Source organism: Helicoverpa zea, chromosome 6, assembly GCF_022581195.2.
Source record: "Helicoverpa zea isolate HzStark_Cry1AcR chromosome 6, ilHelZeax1.1, whole genome shotgun sequence".
In the NCBI taxonomy this organism is placed as follows: domain Eukaryota; kingdom Metazoa; phylum Arthropoda; class Insecta; order Lepidoptera; family Noctuidae; genus Helicoverpa; species Helicoverpa zea.
Window position 1 is genome coordinate 10,150,736 of NC_061457.1, and position 13,853 is coordinate 10,164,588.

General features: G+C 35.0%; 1 protein-coding gene across 2 annotated transcripts in view; it reads right to left on the reverse strand.

Annotated features, from left to right (window-relative positions):
• The window catches only part of LOC124631315 (slit homolog 1 protein), a 115,022-nt gene that overhangs the window by 67,393 nt on the left and 33,776 nt on the right, over positions 1–13,853 (reverse strand). Inside the window, exon 2 of one of the 2 annotated variants that reach the window (XM_047165645.1) lies at positions 769–814. The exons of the other annotated variant lie outside the window; for it this stretch is intronic. The gene's annotated coding sequence lies outside the window, so the exon portion shown is untranslated. The remainder of the gene's footprint in view (positions 1–768; positions 815–13,853) is intronic. 2 annotated transcript variants of the gene reach the window in all.

Sequence of the window (13,853 nt, forward strand, 5' to 3'; positions counted from 1 at the left end):
ACACTTCTGTGAAAAATAGGGGTACGTTTAGTTTGCAGTAAGTGTGTAAAACTTGTTTCAATGAGGGTATGATACAGGTAAAAGAGTTAATATAACATTTGTTATATTTTGCGGTAAAATTTTAAATAGCAAAATATTTTCTTTGAGTTCGTTATGAGCGAAACAAAAATATTCAAAAATGGCCTGTCAAAATGGTAGAATATTTACGAGCCATGTGGTCAAATTTTTTTTTGGGAAGTATTTTTATTGCAATTTTTAACAGTTGCATTTTTTATGAACGATACGGGAACGGAAGCATTGTTATATTTGTTAGAATATTGAAAATAAAATACCAAAAAATTCGAAAACCAAAACGATTCGAATCACTGGAACATAAATTCATTCAGGAAATGAAACGTTTTCGGGGGACTTCAGTTTAAATTCAAAGTACGTTATGGGTACACTTGAATGACCGTTCTTACGCTGCTTTACTATTTCATTATTGTATCATTTCTTTATTATTCACAAATTACTCCATTAAATATGAATTTTTTTTGGTACCTATCACACGCCACACATTACATAATTGGTTGGCAACAAAATTACATACCTCCATTTCAAGTCCTATAACAAAAATTATTACGTCAAACTTGAGCCGGCGCTCAACAAAACATAAGCTTCAAAGATTATCAGACAAGTTATTTATTTCCTAAACAGCCAGAACCCCGGTAAAATGAGTTTTTATCACGCACATAACTAATTTTTTAACACAAATTTTGAACGGCTTACCTTATATCTTCTGATATTTTTTCTTTTTTCGTTTCTATTTCGTGTCCTGAAACAAAGGAGGTTGATATGAATAAAAAAATTGTTTTTGAGAATATAAAGCTACAAAGTGTTCCTTATTTTCCCCTTTGAGCGACACTTAACCAATGAACTGGACAAGCCCGTACGGCTATTGTACAGGGGTTTGCCCATTGTAACGTAAAAGGTTTAATAGGTGTCCCCTCAATTAGGTAATTAATATTAGAGGTATAAATATTTTAGATTGGCCCTTTTAATTTTTTTAATTGAACTGTCGATAATTTGATCGAAAAATTCAATGAATGCCGAAAAACTTTTCTTTTGGTTGATACAATAGGGACGAAGTTATAACTATGGGTAATCAAGAGAAAATCAACTTACACAATTTGTAAACTAAAAAAATAACTTTTCGTAAACTGAGGAAAGGCCTATCGTTGCACCTAATGCCAACGTCTCAATGAACTAAAGAAGATAAATCAAAAATATATTATTTTGTACTTGGTAGTTGGTAGCCTTCCACAATCCAGTTTTAGTAGAGGAGGCAATATAATTGATAATTTTAACAATAAGGAATTGGTATTCAATTGTCTTCTATAGAGACTATTGTTAATAAAAATCCAACGAATGTTCTAAAACAACAATAAACATTTCGTTTCCTCAAACGTACTTACGAATAAAAATAAGTACCTATTAACTAGATTTCCACTGGTTTAAACAACTTTGCTAAATTGTATTTCTAAATCGTAATATACCTACATAATAAGATACTGAAAGTAACATACAGGACAATATTCTAAAACATTCCTAGCGATTCTCATAATACTATCCATTTGAAACGTAACTAGCACTTGTGTTTCATCGCCTGAGTTCCGTTCTTGGATAAAAACAGTAAGAAAGAATTTCAAAATAAAGGCCAAGTTGTTCCCGACGACATGAATGTGAAACACTTAACGCTACTTAAGGGCCGTACTTCGTACTAGCTGACGGAGTATGCTAAGACTATTCAATGCAAGTACCTGCAACTTAAAATGCAAAATAAGAGGAAAGTGGTTCCTATGCGCTCCAAAAATGACAATTTCTTTGAAAATTCCCTATGGATTTTTATGGGGTGCATACAATTAAGTCGAGGAAGGAATTTAAAATGTTTTGAGTTTTTGAGCTTTTGATATCTAGCCAGAGCGTTTCGAATATCTTGAGCCTTTAAAAATGATGTAATGAGATAAGAATAAAGGTATAATATTGGATATGTAACAGAAAAATAGTAAATACATAACTGAAATGTTAAGTAATGTTAGAGCTGGTAACACACAAACCAAAATATTGAAAACAGTCGCCATTTAATTCCACTCCCAACAAGTAATACCGCCATCTTTCCAACCGTTCAATTCCCTTTCTTACAAAAGTAAGGATTATGTAAATGAGGTAATATTTACGTAAATGGCCACGCAAAAACATTACTTGCTACCGTTGAAATATTCGAAAGCGGAATGAAAAATCCGAAAACGGGCGAGCTTCAGATTGCGAGAGCTACAAATGCTACAAGCCAGTAATTGGAGCCAGCAAAGCATGCAAGTCATTACCAACACGTACCTCAAACAATAAACTTTTTAAATAGCCCATTACAGCTCTCATCCGAGCTCGGGTAATATGTTCGGAGTTTTTTGAACATAGCAATTACGAGCTTAACGCGACTTTATTATAATAAAAGTCGATAATGACCCGAAGGTTGGGGATTATGGATGCTGGAAAATTTATGGTATCTTCGGCAGTATATTTAGATTTTCTGCTTAGGAACATAATAAATGGGTTTTGTAGATACATGTTTGAAAGGGGAAATCAGCGGTAAATGTATTTTAAAACAGTATTGATCAGCCAACAGATGTAAAACAATTGCATAAAGTAATTTTAACACTATAAATCTCCTTTCGCTATAGAATTGTACAATATGCATCTTGAATGTATAAGTGAACCAGTTAATTAAATATTTTGAACACCTTATTCTTCCTGCTAACTTTTTTTTTTCAATTTATCTAAAATCCCCACGGTAATAAAGTATTTCACACGTATCTTCTTTAAAATAACTTACTTTGTCATAGTTATTAAAGTTACAATTCTTACTAATGGTCAAGTTAACTTTATTCTTCATACTTAGTTCCCAGGGGCATGAGCCGGACCATATGGCCCAGTTACGGCGCGAAGAGTCAAATTGACACCACCACTAAGGTTTTACGATGTCACGGATGAAGCCACACGACCGACAATTACAGTTAACCGTAATATACCCGGTTATAGTCCTATGGTTAAAGGTTGATATTAAACGACCTGGATCGACAGTCAACACCCAGGCTTAAACGAGCTGCAATATCATAGATGACCTATTTTTATTTTAGTGTCCACATAGAAATACACTATTGGATTTCTTAAAGACTTTTGACAAGTATATACAAACAAAATAATCAAATATATATTTGTCAAGGGATTATCATTAATGACAGTGCATATCCAACATATTTTATATTTTCTACAGTCAGTGAAAAGTAACTTAGAGCAAAAAAATACAACAAAAATTTTAAAAATTCAAGGAATGCCACAAGGAAATCTTGTTTCCATCCCATTTTTATCAAAATTTAATTACGCTATTAATTAGGCTTCGGGGCGTTATATGTTTTCTTGAATAATAATTTATCCCGTTTGCAAAATAAAATGTTTCTACAAATATTTTAGAAATATAAAACTTCTCAGCACACAATTACACAGGTATAGGCGAACTGTCACGTAAACTAACTTGAATAAAGTTTGAACACTCAATGGGGAATCGGAATCCCTCTCCAACTTGGACTTTACTTTTAATGACGTAGGGATTACATGTACCCAAATCGGGTTTGATTCAAAACCAAATCTATGTGATGTTTTATTATATTTTGTTAAGTCATCATCCTCCGAGCCTTTTTCCCAACTATGTTGAGGTCGGCTTGGTTTTGTTAAGTATGAATATTATTTTAATCGTAAGTTTAAATAAAGTATTAACCTTTTTGAAAAAATATTTTAAAATGTATACCTAAAGGGAAGAAAGTCTGCTAACTCTAATGTTAACTGTTTCAGATAGTTTTACTCGAAATTTGACTTCCAGACGATGAGTAGATACATAGATACAAGTCCACAAACATAATTTTTTGTAAATTCCAAAAGAAAACGGAATACGCAAGTGCAAATATTCAAATACATATAAAGGAACAATAAACATAAAACATAAAGTCATGAACAAAAGAGAAATATACGTAACACGAGATAGGGCCTTAAACTGTGAACAGGGAGTATTAAGTGGGGTACAATACAAAGGTACTTGGACAGTTGCAAAGTGCCCGAAGCCAGGACTTACAGAAAACGTTCACTTTAATACAACTTTGAAGGCACAAATGTAATTTCACACAGAACTTTGCATCCCTTCGGCGAGGATAGATATCCGAAATTAATTGGATCCTATGTTTTGTACAGTAATAAATTAGGTTATTTTTTGTGTCTTTTTGTTAAAGGAAATTTCATTTTTAACGTTCAAGGTCGTGAGTGGGTTTCCACTAACTAAGTAAATATATTGGTACGTTTTTCTGCAAGTCATTCGAATTTATTAAAGCTTATGTATTTTATTTATCAAGATAAAAGCATTGACAAATAACATCCAAAATAGTCTAGTAAAAACTGTTTTCACTTCAAAAGCTAGGTACAAAAACAGCGTGATTTTAAATAGGTTACGTTGTGATTGAAAAAGGCAATGACCTAACAACGTAAAAAGAACAATGGAGCGCCCAAACTAGAGCGCACTCACACTAACCAATTGTAGCCATTCACAGCACTACAAATGTTTGTCCGCGAACCTTTATTGAATAAGGGCGCTTCACTGAATAAATTCCATCATGATCGTTCATTTGCCCTTTGCCCTATACATTCTAAATTCTAATAGTATATTAGTCTCACGATATTGAAAGCTTTCCGCTAGAATGCCTGCACACTGTAGACGAAACAGTGGGACGACATTTGACCCATTTTTTTTCTTAATGGAAATCTTCAAATTCAAATCAAATCATTTATCTCATTATCACATATCATCATCTATATCAGTCGGTCTAGTACCGGCTAAGTACCTGATCTTTGTAATGTACGTACTATCATTCATTTCCATACTGATTTATGAGTCCGTACTAACTATCGGCCGACTAAGAGTATGCAGTGTGGTACTCTGGTAGTATTTTAGTCTAACGATATTGAAAGAACTTTCCGTTATGCAAACAAAGAGGTTGTATGGTTCTATCATCAAGAAATTATGGCTGTACGTTATTAACAACTTTATTTCAGGCAAATTGAATTGTTTGGTTAACGGCTTCAGAGAATTGGTGTTGAACGCAGTTAAACGCTTTGACTGAAACGTTTCTGGGAAATTGTTAAATTATTGCAGGGAAGCAAACCAAACATTTGCAGAATCAATCAACGTTTCCCGATGACTTGCAAACACACCAATTAAATAACTGTGGCATGTACATATGTATGTGTTGAATGTATACCTACAATTTGTAAAGGGCTATAAATATATAGACAAACGGCAGAGTGAAAAACCTTACGTGTACTGAAACAACCGAATTGAGAACCTTTCCTTCAACCGACACTGTCTTCCATCTATCGCCTTATTTGTATCTTCATCTTCATGAGCAACAAGTCTATTAATCAGATTATCCGCAATCCAATCTTATTGGTAAAGCTTAGCTTTAAATTTTACAATAACTACTATAGTTCGGCCATTCAGAGAATGCGTTCCTGACACGTCGCGATTGAACTGACGACGTAATAACATTCATTGATTATTGATATAATAATGTTGTTTTAATGCTCCTCAATTGTTAAAACGGTAAACAACCAGCAAAAATATTTTTATCGTAACTGCAACGCCATTGCAAAGTTACGTCGTCAGTTCAATCGCGACGTGTCAGGAACGCATTCTCTGAATGGCCGAACTATAGATACGCCAATTTAAACAAAATCAATATCTCAAAAACAAAAGCTAATTAGTAAATTCGACTGGTTTAACATTTCTAGATTTATTATTCTGAACGGCAAAATGATATTGGTGAAACTGACGCTGATTGCAGTCGAGATCAGATAAAGCGATACGTGTTCAGAATAAACGTAGTACTTTGAAATCTGATCTGTTGTAAATCATCCACGATTTATATACAATTGCTGTTTAATTTTTGGCTGCAACTTTCTTTAACTATGTATAGGACCGTGAATAATGATGATGATCAAAAATTACTGGTAGTTAATTACTTTTTTCAATTCTATGGTAAAAAAATGGGCTAGTTCTCAGTTGGACCCAAAAGACAAAAAACACCCTGTGATTTTGAGAAGTCTGCTGTTTGTTCTGCAATAGTCTATAAGAAAAAAAAACAGCAAAATACATATGGTAGAAAAACTGCTGCCTTCGACAAATTCAAAGAACTGTTAACCCATTCCAAGACATTAGTTACGGAAGTTTTCAGACAAGAATACTAAAACAAGAGCAGGTACAGTGAATAAAAACGGTTCTAAATCCCAAACGGTCTAAGCTCTTAAAGCAAATTCAAAGCTTAGCGGCCATATTTTTCTGTAAGTGTCTTATTAACGACCTTAAATCTGAGAGTAGCAAGCTAGCAGAATCCTAGCATTGATCACGAGAAATTGGCACAGAACCAACATTCGTGCTAGAAGAACTGCTTGCACCTGACTTGGGTTTAATTATCTGAATAACACTCAAACTGCTTAAGAAGCAATCCTCTTTGGATAAGCAAAAAGATTCTACACACCTAGGAAAATCTGCCATTCCGACTGTGACATGCTCTTTGCTTTGTGGTGAGAAACCACATTGCGAGCTCAATATCACATGAACCAAAAACTGAGAAGTGCTTTGAAGTGTATATAGGTCCTTACATATTAAAAAATAATATAGCTATCAATACAAGTTAAAAAAAACCACTAAGCAAGTATATAATAATAGCAAAACCGATACGTATAATAGTGAACACACAAAATGACAGTGAAAATCGAATGGTTTCATCTTCCTCGGAATTTGGCACCGCGCCAAAACGTGCAAAAAGTTTTTATGATGAGTCTAATTAGGTTAGAGCCCGGTTCATACTTCGTAGTTAGGTATATTAGTCAAAGCCCGTCTATTGGCTAAATTTAGATTTATCAATTTACTAAAAAGCTTGTCAATAATAACTCCGAATTCGATTTGGCATCTCAATTACTGATATTAACATACAAGTCACAGAACAAGTAGATAATTTCATTTAAATTCAAGACGAAGCAAATATGAGTTCGAGCATGTTAAAATTAGATGATATTTATACACAGGTAGATCTTGATTGATGTAGCTATACTATGTATGTATGTATAATATGTAGAGCTATATAATCGAAATACCCACGAACCGTGTTATTGCAACGGAATCGCGACGGCTGTACGTCAGCAATTTATGTACGAGCAGCGTCGAACGTTCTAGATCTGCAACAGAGCATCGCGACTGATTTCACCAAAGGTTAGATGCCATCGTTAGAATACGTACACGAACTTACGGAAAATTAATATTGTGGATATCTTTTACCTGGGTATAAGAATTTAAACTACACAAGGAACTTACTAACTCACTACTCCTTCCAATAACTGCTCCCGACAAGTTTCACAAAGTCGCACTTTTATTCTCGATATGAATATTCCAGAATCAGTCATAGATCATCTATCAGAGTAACCGCAAAATCATAGGAAGTCCCTTAATCAGCGTAAAACTTTGACGAACAGATCTACTACAAACACCATCCTACACAAACATTTTGCTCTAAATCCAAACAATCTCAATACCGAATTAACATCAACTAAAACATTAACCAGTCCATCGGAAAATGTATCTGACTAAGAGAATCATGTCAACGGGAGAGGAACAATGTTTGCCCTAGTGATTAGTTTTCGAGATAAATCCACAGCAGCAAGTTGTTCGGTCCGGACGATCAAGTTACCCGTTGTTTATAGGCGAGATAAAACATTCAGGTGGGCTGGCAAACAATGCTTTTCCGTACCTATCTCATGCCATACTCCTGGTCTATTTGAATGATGAGATTTATTCGTTCCAATCTCAGAATTGGTTTGGGCCTCAGAAAGCGTTCTTTGTTTGAATAATTTAATCCAGAAATCATTCTAGTCTAAGCGTTCCTAGATGGAATTATTTAAGTGTACACGATCCTGAAACACCTGTGCCTACACTTGATCCTTCAACCTTCTTTGTTCAACTATGATATTACATCAAATGACTTTGCACAAAAACAAGTACAGAATGAAATAAAAAAAAGAAAATTCTTAGAGCAAGTTTTATGTCTTAAAAGCAGCGATCAAGGAAAACTGAAAAATGGGCGTAAAAAACTACTCTTATCCTAATAGACTGCTAGAAGTACTAGATATTATGCATAAAATATCTATAAGCCATTAAATATTCCACGAAAATTACAGGAAAAGGAAGTAGCCATTAGCAAGCTTTTATCTATAATAAAAAGCTCAGCTTCTTCCCGCTTCACATGTTAAAAGCAAAATCAATTTTATTATTGAATTTACATAAAAACTCGATACGAGAAAATCAAATTGGATTGTAGAAAAATATTTTGTCAGCGGCATGACAAACGATGTTACCTTTGATATTTCGACAGTAGACATACCGATCGTTAAAACCTTCATTGTGGAATACAAATAAAATATTTATGTTCGAATTGAAGCGGACTTATTATCGTATCGGATCCTGAATTGAGGAAAAAGGATAATTATCTACCTTTGTTCTTGATTTAAAATATTGTGTTCGGACATGAGTTTTGGAGCGTCGGTACATGAGGATTTTATTTTCTGAAATGCAATATCTACCTACTAAAATATGAGGAACATTTGCCTTTACATTTTTAATAAACAAAAAACTTAGGTAGACAGATAATTACGGTGCTGTAGTAGCACTTTTCAGTTCCCCGCCAGAAGCACTTAAAAGCATGTCATTTGAAGTCTAGCGTCACCTGTACTACATTTTCCCTCACTTCCATACTTCAACGTGTTTTTCTTGAGTTTACGTAATCCTTTCGGATCCCGCCAACTCCACGAGCCAATTTAGACGCAATCGATAGTCGATATCGTGCTAAAATCGACAGATAAACTCTATTGAAGAGGTGAGCCCAAGATTTAGAGGGATACGTATCATTGTCGATAAGATATCGAGCTTTGTTTTGTTTATTGACGAAATAAGTTGTATAATTATTGCAAGTATCTAAAGCAAAACAGTTATTTAAAATGCAATAAAAAAAATGTACTTGCCATAATAATGCGAATTATTTATGAACATCATAAAAACTAATAACCAGGTGTGACGTTACAACATACATTATCAACTAAAATATGGAATTGCTAAAAACTGATTTGCATAAAACGATAAAACGCGAGGTGGCCGAACCTTTTTATTCTCACTGTTGTAACGAGAAGTCGCCTTTTTACGTTCAATTTATGTTCTTTTTATTTCAGGAGATAAAATGCTCTATTGTTCTGCTGAATTTTTCAAGTCTGCTTCAAAATTTAAAGCCCGTCCCGACATTATTACTGGTTGCCCGATGTTTTTTTAATCTTCTTATGTATTGCAAGATTTTTATCCTTTGTTTTGAGAGAGAAAAGGAAATCTTTCGAAACCATCTAAAAATAATAAAAAGGAAAAAAATATACTATAGGAACGTTTTGTTTTCTTAGCTATACAAATATTGGTCGTGTAGGTCATAAAAGTGCTTAAGGTCAAAGTGTGTACTTAAAACAACATTAGCCAAGCACTCATTACAACTAATAAGCGAATGGATCTGCGTTTGCATTAAGTAGGGGAGGTTGGCACCCCAATAACCCTGCCTTCTAACCTACTTCCAAGCAACGGCTAAAGACTGCCTATGTCGTTAGTCTGCTTTTAAACGCGAACAACTTTTAACTTTTATACTTTTCCCTGAAAAAATCATCTAAATTGCTAGTCTGGCCACTGCAAATTATTCCGACATTTTCTAAGAACTGACTAGATAATTTATCAAAGAAAGGTATTTTTTCCACTTTTTTTCGCACATAAAACCAACAAATGGTGGCCGTCTACGAGAATGAGAAAATATTCTATTCTCTAGGGTCATCCAATTATGCAAAGAGCTATGCCGTAGGAAAGATGCTCTGCGATTTAATTAATTACTTGACAGTGAGATTTGTTTTTGAACGTCGGTTGGCCGATCAGATTAACTAAGGGGATTATTTTAGTTCGTATTCAAAAAAGTGCTTCCATGTAATATTGTACGAGTAACTAAGTTCGTCGGAGCTTCGTAAATTCCGATAATACTTTGAGCAAAAACTGTGAAGTTGCGAAGCTCTGAAGGTTTTTCCACTAACACATAACTTGTTCTTATACTAACCTATTTATATCCGTCCTAGATAAAAATAACTTACAATAGAACCTCCTACATGCCACGGATGTAATTCAAAGCGATATCAAATCTTGGTAACAAACTTTGAGTTAGCTGCATAAACTCGTAAACAGTACATTTATATTCCTCCACAAGGTGCAGAACGCTTGCCGCCTCGAAATGTATGAACATAGCACGTACCCCAAGTTGCAGCCAACTCAGCTGGTACATCAAAGTGGAATCGCAGTTTGCACAACTTGCAAGACGAAATATCATCCCCTTGAGATGAACAGCGAGTAATAAACAAACCGTATTTTACTTCTGTAGCGGCAACGTGACGAGAAAACTTGGAATGATATTAAAATCGTATCTTTGAAATTAAAAGAGCATCTTGGTACGCACCGGGGCACGTTCCGCTCGACACGAAGATGGACGCTCAACTGAATCTCAAGTGGTATAGTTCCGAGTGAATCTCTGACTACCGTACAATTGACGCGATCGCTGCAGCAATATTTTCCCTGAATGCCGTCACGGAGCGGAATGTTCATGCGAGCATGTGAAAGCCTTTCAGAGGCGCTCGGAACCATTTTATTAGCAGCCAATAAGCCGTAACGTGTCTCGGCTACTTACACCAATGCCATTGATGGAAATTGGACTGTTCTATATCCAGGAAACGACTTCAAGTCGTGAACCGTAATGGCAATGCTTTCTTTACTTTCGATAATGATATTTCGCAAAAGTATCGTGAAAACTTCGTGTACTGTAATTGCAGTATCAAATGACATACAATCACGATGGTAGGGTAATTTGTTTTGAAAGGCAAGCGTACGATTCAAATGAGTAGAATTCCTTCAAAGAATTCTCAATTACGGAACCGTCAAAAGCTTCCTCTTTTATTTGTTGTTCTATACACGTGTTGAATTCGTCATATTAGTAGGTCATAGTGAGGCCAGTTTAATCTTCGGGACACCACCTGATCTCCCCGGAGCTCTCATGATGGATGGCTAACACCTGTCACGGGATTTAACTTTGTTATTCGTGTTCGGCAACATTAGGGGCTAAATGTTCGCTGTTGTTGGAATTAAACAAGGGTTCTGATCGACATATGTAGGGTGCTTTGTTTTTGGAACTATTTTAATGAATGCTGCACGAAATACTCGTTTATGAACTATTATAGTATATTTAACTTGTCTCATATAATTCACTGTCTCAAAAACCTATCAGATCAAAATCAATTTCTATTGGAAGAACCAAGGTGACTTTATCAGATGTTAAAGTCTGAATAGATATAGTGAAATCGACTAGCAGCACTTCTGGCTGCAATTGAAAAGCACAAAATAAAGCTGCATAAAAAAATCTGCTTACTTGAATTTTGAACTTTGGGCACATTAGGACACCATGTTTAGCAGTTCTTGTCTACACTAAACCACTAAATGAACAAGTCATTATTTTTACTACTCTAGTTTTACGTATTTAAGTGTGTTACGTATGTTTGCTTTTCCTATAGCAACAGTAAATAAGTATGTAGGCTTTTCCTCAAGTGGTGTTGTTTATATGTTCACAGTCGTGATCCCCTTGAGGAATTAATAGTGTCAGCTGCGGTCGTCCTTGGTGAAAAGTAATTAGGTGAAATGTAAATATACTTACTCCGAACAAAGAGTACCTTTAAAGTTATTTAGTGAACATTTCAGTAAACACACCTTTTACAAATTAGAACATACACTTGTGTGGGTGTTTACAAAAGAACTTTCATAAGGAATTTCTAAGTTTTGGTTTTGTGTTATCCAAGTCGTTCACTCAGCTTGGATTTCAACTTAGTAAGGAGTTCTTAACTTTAAACTAACAACCTAGACAAAGATATATGAAGATGGTGGATCAAATTTTATATAAACTACGTAGGTACTTAGTCTAAATCCTGTAGGAGTACTATTTTTTTCTGTAAGAGCCCTTAGTCCAATGAAACTTCAATATAAAATTTTCTGAAACCTAATCTCGAAGTAGCGAGTCGCCGAACATTCGTCTTTGTACAAATAACTTGTCAAATGTAGTTTGTTAAGTAAAAAGCTTTTCTTTACCGAAGCATTTCTGAGTCTAAAAATATCCAAGTCAATACTCTGAAGCGAATAAATGAATAATCAAATACTGATAGTACCAACATACATATATATGTCTATGTACTGTATAAACCCATATAGGTGTACGACTTGACTTCAGTCTATTCATTTCTGGTCATCGTATATTATATTAACGGGAAATCGCAACAGTTTTCTTACAAAGATTACGAAAATACGTAGTATTTTTATCCCCAGATTATAAGTTTGATATGTATTTTTGTGTGTGTGTGTGTGTGTCTGTGTGTCTGTGGCATCGTACTACCCGAATGGATGAATCGATTAAGATTTTGTAACAAAAAACTAGTTTATTTCAAAGGAAGAATCCAAATCAAATCCCCAGTTCCATCACAAAAATCCTGCTGCATCGCAATAGAGATCTTCAAACCAGGATGCCCCAAGAAATAAAACCAAAGAATTTAATTTATAGGAAGCAGAGCAAGCCGGACCGATTCGTAAAGATTACCGTTCGTTAGCCGTCGCACTGCCGTGCTGTCGTGAATCACTGTCCAGATTATTGTACTGGAGAACTGACGTAGCAACATCGATCTTCCTTAGATGTGCTAGCTTTTGTCTTTGGAACATCTGGTTCTTTTCTAGTGGGTTATAGAAGAGTATTTTGCTGGCTCAGTACATTACGTTACGGTGTACCTATCTTTTTAAATATCAGCGCACTAAACCTACTGAACTTGTGAAGATGGAAAACAGTAGGTACCCCGTGGGTAGATAGTAACTCGGAAACTTCTACATTGCATTAGTTCTACTTATGGCTAATGACTAAATCTCTCGCCATTTAATTCTTTCATTATAAAAGGAACAAAATCCACTCTCGAAAAGCAATCTCATCTAGAATAACACTTCGTTAGAACGAGCCAAGAATGACAGCAGCACCATAAAAATTCACGACCCACCAACGCAAAACAATCCTCTGTAACAATAAAAAAATAAATGACACAAATATTTTCTCTCATTTCCTCAAAAAAGTTCGTAATAAGCCATTAGTTTTGCGAGGGAAAACGTGTTCGGCATTAAAGAGCGATTCTTAAACAAACTGTGACGGGGGCTCCAAGTTCGCGTCCGTCTAAAATTTCTTTGCGATGAATATGAGGATGGGGAAGTCACGTATTATCCGCCAAAAAACATTATTCTTTGTGAATACAATTTGTTCCTTAGCTCCAGCCTTTTTTGGGGAAACAAGGAATTTTATGGGTTTTTGACAGCGGCGTTTGCTAGTCTGTTTTCTGTTAGAACATGTTCTGCGAGGGTTATCGTTCCGGAAGCCTTCAATTCGTCTATAAAACAACATCGGGCCTTGATCCCTTCGTCTGTATAAAATAGATGGTTGGGACGATAAATTGTGTCGAACTTTCTCTTTCTTTCTTTTCTAAAATGTGTAGGTTTTAAGATAGGAAGAAAGATACTGAAGGGTAGGCTTAAAATATGTTATAAATAGGATATCATTTTACCATAAATTCTGCAATTTATCTGG